The sequence below is a fragment of the Odocoileus virginianus genome, chromosome 14 (genome assembly GCF_023699985.2).
Source record: "Odocoileus virginianus isolate 20LAN1187 ecotype Illinois chromosome 14, Ovbor_1.2, whole genome shotgun sequence".
NCBI lineage: Eukaryota > Metazoa > Chordata > Mammalia > Artiodactyla > Cervidae > Odocoileus > Odocoileus virginianus.
This window is the reverse complement of record NC_069687.1, coordinates 10,478,383-10,492,985: the sequence shown is the minus strand read 5'-3', so window position 1 is coordinate 10,492,985 and position 14,603 is coordinate 10,478,383.

Sequence of the window (14,603 nt, the reverse complement as noted above, 5' to 3'; positions counted from 1 at the left end):
TTGTCTCAGGTCTGTCACTTCTGCAGCTGTACCTCTTTTAAACCTCCATAGTAAGCACCATCTACCTCTCCTTTGCAGTGTATTTCACCTGATAATAGAGGTTGTTCCTGTCGGGCAATCTAATTAGAAGAATGGCTTTTCCACACTTCAGTTGTTCAGTCTAGACCAACTCTCCCATGCAGTTGTATCAGGCTGGCGGAGGATTTTTGCTCTGAGAATCCAGCACAGGTTTCAACTATAGAAGCCTGGTACATGTGTGAGGTCTCCTGCCAGAGTGATAAACCTTTTCCTCACTTCAATTTCCGGAAACCTGATGGAGTTGGCACTTCAGATTAGTACATAGGTGGGTGATAATCTCTCTCCTTGGCTTGCAGGCCCTCTTTGCTTTGAAATCTGCCCCCTCCTCCCCAGATGATGGGCTCACTATTCATATATGTTCTTCTTGGCAGTTTTCTCCTGTACACAAAACCAGGCTGGAAATGGCTATTTGGAAGGTCTGACTCATTTCTTAGAGAAATGTTTTTTCCTCAGCCGAGGCTGGATGTATAAGCACAGAGCAATGTCAAGGGCACTGTTTCCTTTTTTCCAGCATCAAACAATTTTCTAGGCAGCAAATATGGGAAAGCTCAGAAGTGTATCTAACTTCTTTAAATAAGATGTAAAAGATAATCTAAGATAACAATTGAATTATGCAGCATTATTTAGATTTATTTCTTTTTGTGACCTCATCACCCACACTCAACAGCCCTATAAGGAAAGTATAGTATTATTATCATCATTTTACTGAAAAGGAAAAATAAGCCCCAGGGAGTTAAGTAACTTTCCAATATTACAAATATGCAACTGCAACATTAATTATTTGGTCACATAAATATATATATATTTTTACTTTAGAGTATTAACCTAATTACTAATAAATTATTTTGTATACATCATTTTTATAGCTATAAAATATAATAATAATATATCAACATGGGCATCAAATAGCCTCTTATTTCTTGTTCTCCATCACCATAGTTAAAACATCAGTATGTATCTCTGTTTATGGTACATATTTGTGGAATTTACCTTTGATTCCTATGTGTTATGTTGAACCATATGAAATTGTCATTTGTGACCAACCTTGGCCTATATGAACAATAATTTATTATGATTCAAACTATATGTAATATCAATAATACATGGAGTATCCAGAAAATATACATTTTAGTATAGAGAATTCCATTTAGATGAGACTGCCCAGGAGGAAAAGATGGACAAAATTAAATCATTTCTCCCCTGTTTTTTCCTGCCTCCCTTCCCTGCCTATCCCAGCCCTAAACATTATGTTTAGATCAATTTTGAAGTTCATGGATGAAATGAATCCCTTAATATACAGTTATTAAAGATCAAAATATATCCTATTATCAAAGAAGAGTTCACCAAAGAAGAATAATGAGGCCTATTACATACTAATTTGCTTTTGGGGAAAAGAAAAAATATCTCTGGCCTCTCAGAAACTTCCATGAAACGTAGTTTCTGGACTGATGTGTCAATTTCTTCAAAGAAACAATCAAAATGCTAAAGTTGAAAATACATTCTAAATAGTTTTGTGTAGATTTCAGCAAGTCAAAACAACTTTTATGAATTACCTTCAAGCTAAAATATGGGAGGAGGTATTAATAAAGCCCTGACCCTGATACTGGGAAAGATAGAAGGCAGAAGGAGAAGAGGGTGACAGAGGATGAGATGGTTGGATGGCATCACTGGCTCAATGGACATGAACTTGGGTAAACTCCAGAAGATGGTGAGGGACAGGGAAACCTGGTGTCCACGGGGTTGCAAAGAGTCAGACATGACTTGGCGACTGAACAACAACATTAATAAATGGCTGCATGGTGACCACACTGGGCCAGGATACAGACAAACAATAGGAAAAACTTCCAAGGATCTTGTCAGCTGTGCAGATGCGTGAGGCATGCAGACTCTGTGGGCTGACATAAGGAGAAAATTCATGAGACTTCTAGTGAAAGAACAGACATATTAGCAATTTGACTTAAAGGTGTTAGCAAACTTGACTTCAGAATTGATCCCTTGTTGTCTAAACACTGGCTGCAGAAAACAACTGGCATATAGCTATATAAGTCAGTAAGAAGAGGTTAGGGTAGTAACTGAACCAATTAATGAAAAAGGTTAAATCCAGAGAAGCAGCAAATAAGAATGATTTTCAGTAAGTTTCCCATTTCTTCCAATTTTTAATTGCATAAATGTTGTTTTCCGACAGTTCCCAACTGACTAAATGATCTCTGTCTAGGAAATAGACAGTCTCATTCCCAAACGAAGAGGCCATATTTCTCGGCTGAGACAATAGCCCAAGTTGCCTCTGAAGAAAGGAGGGTTGGGAAATGTACAAACCATTGAAAAGCAAAGACAAGAGCACAGGCTACAATTCTGTAATTCATTGCATTGAAGATGCCATATATTTTACCCAGCACCCTATTGTTGTAGCATTAAGAAGAAGGAAAAAAAAAAAAAAGGTTACCACCAGGACACAATGTTTCCTAATAATCTAAGAGTTTTAATTTTGCTCTTAATAGCAGAGAACTTTTACAATTATTTACACAAAGATATTTATCATTTGTCTCTCTCATTCATAAACAAAAATTAAAACACAAACAAAATGAATTAGAGATTGTCCCTCCCAGGAAATCTGTCAGTCTGAAAGGGAATCAGTTTTGAATATTTATTGGAAGGACTGATGCTGGAGCTGAAGCTCCAATACTTTGGCCACATGATGCAAAGAGCTGACTCATTGGAAAAGACCCTGATGCTGGGAGAGATTGAAGGCAGCAGGAGAAGGGGGCGACAGAGGATGATGTGGTTGGATGTCATCACCAACTCGATGGATATAAGTGTGAGCAAGCTCTGGAAGTTGGTGATGGACAGGGAAGCCTGGCAAGCTACAGTCCATGGAGTCCCACACAGTCAGACACAACGGAGCAACTGAATGGAACACCTCTCCCAAAAGAGATTATTTAGCCAATTGAAGATATTCCTCTACAATCAATACTTGTGTCACTAAAAAATATGAGTCCACTGCTCTATTTCTATGCTGTTTTCTATACATATTAACTTTTCCTTAGAATCAAGTCATCCTGTAATCTTTTGAATGTATTTCAAAAGGCAGTTAAGCTCTACTGCATGTAGTTTAACTGCAAAATAAAGAGATGACAACACAAACAGCTAGAACCAAGTTTGTTATTTCATATATGCAATGACAGCCATAAAATAAAGGCTTCCTAACTAATAACAGCCTTCCCAGGCAGCTTAGTGGTAAACAATCTGTCTGACAATGCAAGAGAAACAGGCTTGATTCCTGAGTCAGAAAGACCCCCTGGAAGAGAAAATGACAACCCACTCCAGTATTCTTGGATGGGAAATACCATGGACAGAGGAACCTGGTGGGCTACAGTCCATGAGACTGCAGAGTCAAACACAACTTGGTGACTAAACAACTAAAAATAGCAGCAAGTATCCTTAGTCATAAGTAAAATCCCAAAAACACAAATGTTGAAATATAGGAAAAATGATCTTAGATAGATGAAAAGCAAAAATAACAATGATAAGCTTAAAATATATGTGAATAGAACATTAAATAGATCGGGAACTTGGAGGATCTTTTGCTTTGCATGGCTATAATAACTATTCTTGCGTTTATATCCTCTTTTGTGCAAAAAAGCACATTTTCACTACACTCAGCAAAGTAGCTAAAATGACTAAGCATGTCAAGTTTTTGTATGTAGAGCAAGGAAAACTCCCTTAGCACATCTAGTGAAAGTCGTTCAGTTATGTCTGACTCTTTGCAAGCCCATGGACTGTAGCCCACCAGGCTCCTCTGTCCATGGGACTGTCCAGACAGGAATACTGGAGTGCAGTCATTGCTTTCTCCAGGGGATCTTCCCACTTAACTCATCTTACTGGGTTGTAAATCAGTGGCACTAAGTTTGAGATCATTTGAACCACTGGTGGTTCAGTGGATAAGAACTTGCCTTCCAATGTCAGGGATTCTGGTTCAATCCCAGGTCCAGGGAGATCCCACATGCCTCAGGGCAACAAAGCCCATGTGACACAGCTAGGGAAGCCCAGCATGTCCTGCAGTGATGAGCTCCTGTCCCACAGTGAAGACCCAACGCAGCCACAATTTTTAAAAATGAAAATCAGACGAAATCATTTGGGGGTATCTCACAAAATAAAGCATACTCTTAATATATGACCTAGTAATTCTACCCCCAGAGCAATGAGTATATCTATCTACACAAAGTCTTTCATGAAAGAGTATATCTGTCTACACAAGCACTTATACATGAAGAAAGAAGCATATCTATCTACACAAGGACTCATAACAGTAGTACTATTACCAGCCCAAACTGGATGACTGCAATGTTCATCAGGAGGTACACCATGAGAATTGCTCAAGTATAGACAAATATAACAAAAAAATGGAAGTTAAAATGCTAAAATAGCAATTACTTTTGGCACGCGTGCACGTGAGCCTGTGTATGTATGTCCTGTATACATTGGGAAAGTGCATGAGGAACTCTGTAACCCTAGATATGCTCTATATCTTAATCTGGCTAGTGATTAAATTTGTACCTATACAAAATCACTTAACTGTGTATGTCAGATTAATATACTAGATGTATTACTTTGCAAGTATATTATCTCTTAATTTTAAAGTATTAAAAATAATTTACTCAAAGTATCTAAAACATTTATGACTCAATTCAACATAATTCAGTTTGTTACAGTTCCTAGATATGTTCCAATGGATGTTGGCAAATTTATCTGTGGTTCCTCTGACTTTTCTAAATCCAGCTTAAACATCTGTATGTTCATGGTTCACGTACTATAAAAGCCTGGCTTGGAGAATTTCGAGCATTACTTTGCTAGTATGTGATATGAGTGCAATTGTGCAGTAGCTTGAATATTCTTTGGCATTTCCTTTCTTAGGGATTGGAATGAAAACTGACATTTTCCAGTCCTGTGGCCACTGCTGAGTTTTCCAAATTTGCTGGCATATTGAGTGCAGCACTTTCACAGCATCATCTCTGAGGATTTGAAATAACTCTACTGGCATCCCATCACCTCCACTAGCTTTGTTTGTAGTGATGCTTCCCAAGGCCCGCTTAACTTTGCATTCCAGCATATCTGACTCTAGGTGAGTGATCACACCATAGTGATTATCTGGGTTGTGAAGATCTTTTCTGTACAGTTCTTCTGTGTATTTGCCACCTCTTCTTAATATCTTCTGCTTCTGTTAGGTCCATACCATTTCTGTCCTTTATTGAGCCCATCTTTGCATGAAATGTTCCCTTGGTTTCTATACTTTTCTTGAAGAGATCTCTAGTCTTTTCCATTCTATTGTTTTCCTCTATTTTTTTGCATTGATCACTGAGGAAGGCTTTCTTATCTCTCTTTGCTATTCTCTGGAACTCTGCATTCAAAAGGATATATCTTTCTCTTTCTCCTTTGCCATTAGTTTCTCTTTTTAGCTATTTATAAGGCCTCCTCAGACAACCATTTTGCTTTTTTGCATTTCTTTTCTTGGGGATGATCTTGATCACTGCCTCCTGTACAATGTCACAAACCTCCATCCATAGTTCTTCAGGCACTCAGTCTATCGGATCTAATCCCTTGAATCTATTTGTCACTTTCACTGTATAATCATAAATTCTTAAAGTTATGGGAATACCAGACCACCTTACTTGCCTCCTGAGAAATCTGTATTCAGGTCAAGAAGCAATAGTTAGAACAAGAAATCGAACAACAGACTGATTCCAAATTTGGAAAGGAGTATTTCAAGGCTGTATATTGTTCAGTTCGGTTCAATTCAGTCACTCAGTCGTATCCGACTCTGCGACCCCATGAATGGCAGCATGCCAGGCCTCCCTGTCCATCACCAACTCCCGGAGTTTACTCAAACTCATGCCCATCGAGTCGGTGATGCCATCCAGCCATCTCACCCTCTGTCGTTCCCTTCTCCTCCTGCCCCCAGTCCCTCCCAGCATCAGGGTCTTTTCCAATAAGTCAACTCTTGGCGTGAGGTGGCCAGGGTATTGAAGTTTCAGCTTCAGCATCAGTCCTTCCAATGAACACCCAGGACTGATCTCCTTCAGGATGGACTGGTTGGATCTCCTTGCAGTTCAAGGGACTCTCAAGAGTCTTCTCCAACACCACAGTTCAAAAACATCAATTTTTCGGTGCTCAGCTTTCCTCACAGTCCAACTCTCACATCCATACATGACCACTGGAAAAACCATAGCCTTGACCAGACAGACCTTTGTTGGCAAAGTAATGTCTCTGCTTTTTAATATGCTATCTAGGTTGGTCATAACTTTCATTCCAAGGAGCAAGCGTCTTTATAACTGGTGTCAAATGATGTATGTCTTTCTCTGTCTGATGCATGTCATTTACTCCTTAGTAGGCATGAGTTAAACTACCTTGTTGTCTCCCACCAGTAAGTTAAGATCAACAAGAGAGCCATATTTTTTGGATCAAGATATAAGAATACATATTTTGAGAATGGAATAGGATATAATCTTTGTGGTACCAAAAAGGAAAGACCAGAATACAGGAAAGGACTACAAAAATAAAACTAGGATGCTGTCTATTTTAAATATATGTTACTACAAGAGCAATAGAAAATGTCAGATACTTTTCTTACTCATACTATTCACATTTGAGAAATTCAGTCTAGTACTGTGAATATGCTTGTTTAGGCATATTATTAGCAAAGTAACTTTTGTGGGCTGACATGAAAACATAAGCAGCACACAAAATATGGACAATTTAGTTAATGGAATTTATGGAAACTTTTGCTATGAATTGCATTGTTCCCTCCCCAAACAATGCTTACAGTTGCACAGTTGCCTTATAAAAATGCCTTGCAAGTGATGGACAACTTGTACTATACTTAAATTCAATTACCTCAAATTGTTATCATGTTAAAAAGTAAGTTGTTTCTGCATATGTCAGGCTAGTTTCTTTTCTACTTCAGTGCAAAGTGCAATGTTGGCAGGTCTTAATTTTAAGTTGCTTTCCTTGGAGAAATAGGTACTTTTCTCCTGAGGCTGATGCGTGAAAGGCAAAAACCTATCTAGAGGGTAACCAGGGGACATACAAAATTTTGAAACATGCAAACACTTCAATTTCAGAACAGTTTTCTAAGGGCAAGTACTTTTTTTTTTTTAAGGCGATTGCTTTTAAGGATAGGTGATGCAACGTAATTTAAAAGAGAAGATTTCTAACAGCCCAAGCATTCAAGGGTTTGTAAGATCCCCTGGAGGAAAGCATGGCAACCCACTCCAGTATCTTGCCTGGAGGACCCCATGGACAGAGGAGCCTGATTGCCTACATTCCATGGGATTGCAAAGAATCTGACACGACTGAGGCCACTTAGCATGCACGCAAGCACGCAGGCATTCAAGACGTGGGAGCTTGTTAGGAATTTGGTGTTTCCGTTCAATGGGATACTTAGCAGCCTTTGAAATGGAAAGGTAGACATATTTGTGTTGACAGTGGTGATTCCCCTTTATTAAGGGAAAATTTTTTTAAATGTTGAAGAATATAATAAAATCTAATAAATAAATAAGATGCCTTAATTTAAAAATTTTAAGAAAGGGCATTAGTGGAAAACAAGTCACATTTGAGTATGGTCTATAGTTTGGTTGAGACAACTGTACCAATATTGATTCGCTGGTATTGATAAATACACCCTGGTTATAACAGGTTGTTATCACTAAAGGAAGATAAGTAAAGGGTTATTTTTCCAATTTTCCTGTAAAGCTAATATTAATTCAAGATCAAAAGATTTTTTTAAGACAGTAAAATTTAAAAAAAAAACAGAATAGACCGTTAAATTTAATTTAAAATTTTTAAATAAAAAGTTTAATTTAAAACATAACAAAAAGAATATGTAGAATGATATCATATGTGTCATGCATATAATTATTGAACTCAGAGCTTTATATGAAATGACTGCAGTTATCTCAGGAGGATAAACAATAGAAAATGGCCGAGTACATTTTTAAATTTTTTCTTTAAACAAAAATTGCACATATGTAGCAAAAACACAGATCATGTTTTTGTTTTCAAAACAGAAACTTAAAATCACATTCCAGTCCAACTATAAGAAGCATATCTTTTCTATAATTTTCAACTTATTTCTTAATAAATTTAATAATTAAAATATCCTACTTTGCATTTTTCAACTTTCTCATGAAAACCCGGAATTTCCTCTTAAATTATGGAGCCATATTTAAACATCTTTGTAAAAATATATGAATTGTGTGAGCAATCACATGCGTGTTTGCCAAGTCACTTCGATCGTGTCCAATTCTGTGCGACCCTATGGACTGTGGCCCGCCAGGTTCCTCTGTCCTTGGAATTCTCCAGGCAAGAACACTGGAGTGGGCTGCCATGCCCTCCTCCAGGGGATCTTCCCAACCCAGGGAAGGAACCTGTCTCTTGTGTCTCCTGCATTGCTGACAGGTTCTTTACCAGTAGCAGCACCTGGGAAGCCCAAGGGTATTCACTGCATCCCAAATGTTTATTCTCTATTTATCTGTTTATGTTGCAATGCTGCAAATTGTCATTAAAGTTAGTGACTTAGTGCCTGAAACTGAATAAATACTGTATTTATATGTCTAATGTTAAGAAAAAAATCACCTATACACTGAAGAGGAAGAGAGGTTTTAAATTATGTTACCCCTTGCTCATTTTTTCAGCACCTACTGAGACCCCAATTGTTAGGGTTCACCATTCAGATTTAAATGTCTCAGCCTCTGACCTCAAGGGGACTCATCTTGCATTAAGCCAAGCAATTATCACCTGGAGCAAAGTATCCTCTAACAGTGAAGATCAGAGTGCCATAGAACCCTTGGGAAAGTTCCCAGAAATGGCTGAGTTTGGATGAATGAGAAATACTCAAAGAAATAATTGACTAAGGACATTCAAACTGTTTATAATACAACCTTCAATCATAATCACAACCACTCAGACCAAAAGAAGGCATCACTTTTGTGTATAAAGTCTTTTTAGAAATAAGAATAGAACTATCTAAAGTACACATTAGTACATGCATCATCAAAGAAAGTAAATCATTTTGAGTAGGGACTCTACTGAAACTATATCCATTTGACCACATAGATAAACCAGAAGAGGATATTAAGAGGGAACACTGAATGATTGACAGCAAGGTAGATATAAGATGCAATTACAAGTCCATGTCAGTGAGAATCTATATCCAGACACAATTAATTCATCTGAAATTTCTTCTCTTTTTTATTTTTTTTTAAATTTGGAGTAGCAGGGGCTGTAATCCTTCTGAATCTCATTTGAGATTGTCTCAGGAACTAAGATTTTTTAACCTGTTGTCAGACAGGCAGGATGGAAGTTTTAAGAATCCAGGGAAAGTAATCAAAACTAAAGCTGCAGAATTAATATAAATTAAATACCAATCTTCTACTTTGGGAATTTCCCAGGTGGCTCAGTGGTAAAGAATCCACCTTCCAATGCAGGAGGTGAGAGTTCAATACTGGGTACGGAAGACCCCATGGAGAAGGAAATGACAACCCACACCAGTATTCTTCCCTGGGAAATCCCATGGACAGATGAGCCTGGTGGGCCAAAGTCCATAAGGTCACAAAGAGTCTCACAGGAGTTACCAACTGAGCACTTCAACTTTTACCCTTTGTGTTTCTTTGATTCTTACGGAAATATTCTTATGCATGTGAGAAAATAAATGTTAACATTGCAGTTCTAAGAAGGAATTATTTTTACTAAAATGAGGAAAGAGGCTGAAGCCAAAATAGGTATGAATATGACATGAAATAGGAAAGTGGGCTATGGTAATGAATGTGGATCTTGCAAACTTGGTCGCATAAAAAGTTCTGTGAAAGAACAACCTAAGAAATTACTTAGAGAAGTATACTAAGTCCTAATTTTTTAATGTAAGACAAAATTTAATAGAAATAAAACATATGCCAAAATTGAATTGATCACTCTGGATTCTATGCTACTCTATTGACCATAATGTAAAGAAAAAGGAAATTCTAAAACCACATCAAATTTCTGTAATTAGTCACATGCTTTGAAGCTTCAAAAACACACAGAATAGATTCTAAATGTATATTTCCTGCTTGAAAACAGCAGTTTTTACAGGGCCTCTCAGCCAAAGCACAGTGGGGTGCTCAGTTAAACACAGTCATTTTCAAACACTTAAAATTTTGTGTTGAATTAATTTAACAGCTCTCAATATCTCATGATTCAAACCCTTTGTGTTTTCCTCAGTCTAAACCACTGACCTTGCTGCTTAAGTCCATCTACTCCCTAATATTCACTCAACACCTTCAAAATTTCACTCCTCTGTGGGGTAAAGGGGGCTGCCCAGTTCCCAATTGTGCCTAAATTGGGGGAACAAGACAATGGTTAGAAACCATCTTTCCCGACCAGCAAATAAAATCCCGTTGAGTGGGTGAAGGGAAGATAATGAGGACGCGTTGGTGTTCAGTTCAGGTCAGTCCAGTCACTCAGTTGTGTCCGACTCTTTGCGATCGGATGAACTGCAACACACCAGGCCTCCCTGTCCATCATCAACTCCCGGAGTCCACCCAAACCCGTGTCCATGGAGTCGGTGATGCCATCCAACCATCTCATCCCCTGTTGTCCCCTTCTCTTCCTGCCCTCAATCTTTCCCAGCATCAGGGGCCTTTCAAATGAGTCAGTACTTTGCACCAGGTGGCCAAAGTATTGGAGTTTCAGCTTCAACATCAGTCCTTCCAATAAACACCCAGAACTGATCTGGACTGGTTGGATCTCCTTGCCTTCCAAGGGACTCTCAAGAGCCTTCTCCAACACCACAGTTCAAAAGCATCAGTTCTTCGGTGCTCAGCTTTCTTTATAGTCCAACTCTCACATCTATACATGACCACTGGAAAAACCATAGTCTTGACTAGATGGACCTTTGTTGGCAAAGTAATGTCTCTTCTTTTTTAATATGCTGTCTAAGTTGGTCATAACTTTCCTTCCAAGGGAAGCGTCTTTTAATGCATTGGTGTAAAGGATCACAACTGAAGAATTATTTTGAAAGAATTAAACTCTTTCACAGATGTATAGTTCATTCTCCCAGGGATCCAAGTTCTCTCAAGGATATTCCAGCTTCAGCACCCCATAAAAAGAAGGGGGGGTGAGGGTTACCAGTTATGAAAGAAAGAACATAAGAGATAGAGGAATTTCCTGACATCAAGAAATGAGAAATAGCTAAATTTCTTGTTTCCTGGAGGAATAAGATAGAGAAGATGAAGGGAAGGGAGTTGGGCCATCATGTGTTCTAACTTTCCTCTTTGAGATAAAACATAGATTCAGGGGGCAGCTGACAACAAACTATCTTGCACTCTGCCTCACTTCTCTGCAGGTAGACACCATAACCCAATGAAAGGTGCTGTGTTGGAGTTAAACAGTGAGAGGACCTGATTGAGCACATCTGACCCCTCTCCATCCCCTCACATTGGAGAAGGGATTCTGGTCTTCTTGCATTGGATATAGAAGAGGTTAGTGGCTGAGTTAATATGCTCTCCCCGAGTTAATATGGCTCCCCTGATGGTTCAGACAGTAAAGAATCTGCCTGCAGTGCTAGAGACCTGGGTTTGATCCCTGCATCGGGAAGATCCCCTGGAGATGGAAATGACAACCCACTCTAGTATTCTTGCCTGGAGAATCCAATGGAAAGAGGAGCCTGGCAGGCCGTGGTCCATACGATTATAAAGAGTCAGACACAACTGAAGCGACTTAGCAAGCAATATTCTCTCTACTTATTCATGAGAGTTGGCAGCACAGATAACAGGGAGAGAGGCCAGGTGAGCAAGAAAAAATGGCTCAGTCTCAAGGGCAGGAATCCACTGCAAACAGAGCTCTCAGAGAACACATCTGAATAGTCAGTGATCTGGGGTGACCTGGAGGGCAGCCTAATCACCTCATGCCATCTTGGGAAAGAGGGAGGTAAGCACAGAAACACTGAGATTTTTAGGTATTTACTTGGATATTTCTTTAGCATCTCGAACTTAATGAAAAAACCTGTAATTTTGGTTCTTATTGTTGTTCAGTCACTAAGTCACGTCTGACTCTGCCACCTCATGTTCAGTAGCACACCAGGCTCCTCTGTCCTCCACTGTTGCCCAGAGTTTGCTCAAATTCATGTCCATTGTGTTGGTGATGCTATCTTTATATCTCATACTCAGCCACCTCATTCTCCTCCAGTCCTCAGGCTTTCCCATCATCAGGGTCTTTTCCAATGAGTCAGCTCCTTGCATCAGGTGGTCAAACTATTGGAGCTTCAGCTTCAGCTTCAGTCCTTCCAATGACTGTACAAGGTTGATTTCCTTTAGGATGGACTTGTTGAATCTCCTTGCAGTCCAAGGGACTCTCATGAGTCTTCTCCAACACTACAGTTTACAAGCAATTCTTCATCGCTCAGTCTTCTTTATCCCTGTTCCCTATGTTAGTAAATAACCCAATCTATCCAGAAGTTGGCGAGTCTTTCTTGGTATTTTTTCCCTCATTACCTGCATCTAATCTACCATAAATACCATTTGATTTTACCGAGTAGTCACCTCAAACCCACCCAGTTCACTGTCTCTCAACCCAAATCACTATCACCTTTCTTCTGAATTGAGGCGTTAACGTGCTAAGGGGCACTGTGGCACTCCGACTCCCAGTGCATTCAAGACAGTGACATGGTAGGTAAATGCGGACTGTGCCAGACTGCCTCAACTCTGCCCTTTAGTCATGGAGGAGTTAGGCCAGTTACTAACTTTCAGAGCCAGCTTTTTTAAGCAAGATGAGAGATAGTAAGAGTACACACCATATACAGATGAGGCAAGGATTAAAAGTCCTCATCTGTGCGAAGTGTTCAGAATGAGGCCTGACACATAAAGAGTACTATAGAAGTATTCTTTCATCTTTTTTGTCTTCTTTCCTTTTTCCTTCCGTCCTCCTTCCCTCCCCTTTACCACCCACATTCTTTCCTCCCTTCTCCTCCTCCTTCTTCTCTGTCTTACTTTTTCCTTTCTTTCATTTTTGTTAAATTCTAATTCCTTGCATAAGCTATTCACAAGCTACTCCTCACTGTAATTTTAAGCTGTGCTTTTTAGGGCTGAGTAATATTCCATTCTATATATGTTCCACCTTCTTTATTTATTCATCTGTTGATGGACATTTCAGTTGCTTCCCTGTACTGGCTATTGAAAGTAGTGCTAGGGTAGTACATGTGCCTTTTTGAATTATCCAAAACTGGGTCATTTATAGAGATGTGGGTGGACCTGGAGTCTGTCATACAGACTGAGGAACTTGGAAAGAGAGAAACAAATATAGTGTATTAATGCATATATGTGGAATGTAGGAAAATGGTACAAAGGAACCCACTCGCAGGGCAGGAGTAGATATGCAGATGTAGGGAACAGACTCGTAGACTTGGAATGGTATGAATTGGGAGACTGGGACTGACATATATTAACCACCGTGTGTAAAACAGATAGCTAGGGGGAAGGTGCTTTATAACACAAGGAGCTCAGCTCAGTGCCCTGTGGTGACCTAGAGAGATGAGATGGGGGCAGGAGGGAGGTCCAAGAGGGAGGGGGTAAATGATACATAGAGTTGAGCTGCTTCATTTTAGAGCAGAAGCTAACACAACATTATCAAACAATTATACTCCAATAAAAATTAAAATTAAAAACAAATTTATGCTGTGCTGCCTGTTTGATACTGAGCTACTCTCTTCTCCAGTCACTCTGAAGTTCTTCATTTCCTCCAGCACTCCAGGTACATTTCTCCCCCAGTGTTTGTTCACCGCCTACTGTGCTTTCCAGAGGCTCCATCCCACACTCTTGGCGGACCTGGCTGTACCTGTGTGTTTCAGGCAGGCTCAGTTGTTCAGTCATGTTGGATTTGTTTGCAAATCCATGACTTGTAGCTTGCCAGCCTTCTCTGTTCATGGAATTTTCCAAAGAGTACTGGAGTGGGTTATGCCTCTTGCATTGGCAGGCAGATTCTTTATCACTAGAACAACCTGGGAAGCCCTTATCAAATAGATAAACATCCAATATTATATCCAAATATGTGCCTCTGCGTTTGTTTCTTGAGTATCTCTTGAAGATCAGAAGTTGTTAATTGGTATGGAGTTCAATTTACCTTTTTTTTTTTCTGTTTGGATTTTTTAGGCAAGAAATGTTTGCCTATCCTAAATTTGCAAACATACTTATCCATGTGTTTTTAGAGATTTTATGCTTTTAAGTGTTATGCTTATGATCTATCATAAATTAAATTTTTATGCATGGTATAAAGTAAATATAAAGTCTCATTTTTTTTCAAAAAATATCTAAGATAATACAGTACCATTTATCAAAAATATCCTTCTCCACTGACCTTTGTCAACAATCAGTTAACTATGTATGCATGGATCAATCTAGACTCCCTATTGTTCCATTGATCTGTTTGTCTATGTCATACAAATACTAAATCAGTTACTGTAGTTTATTATAGATCTTATCAATGTTAAGACTAGCTAACCA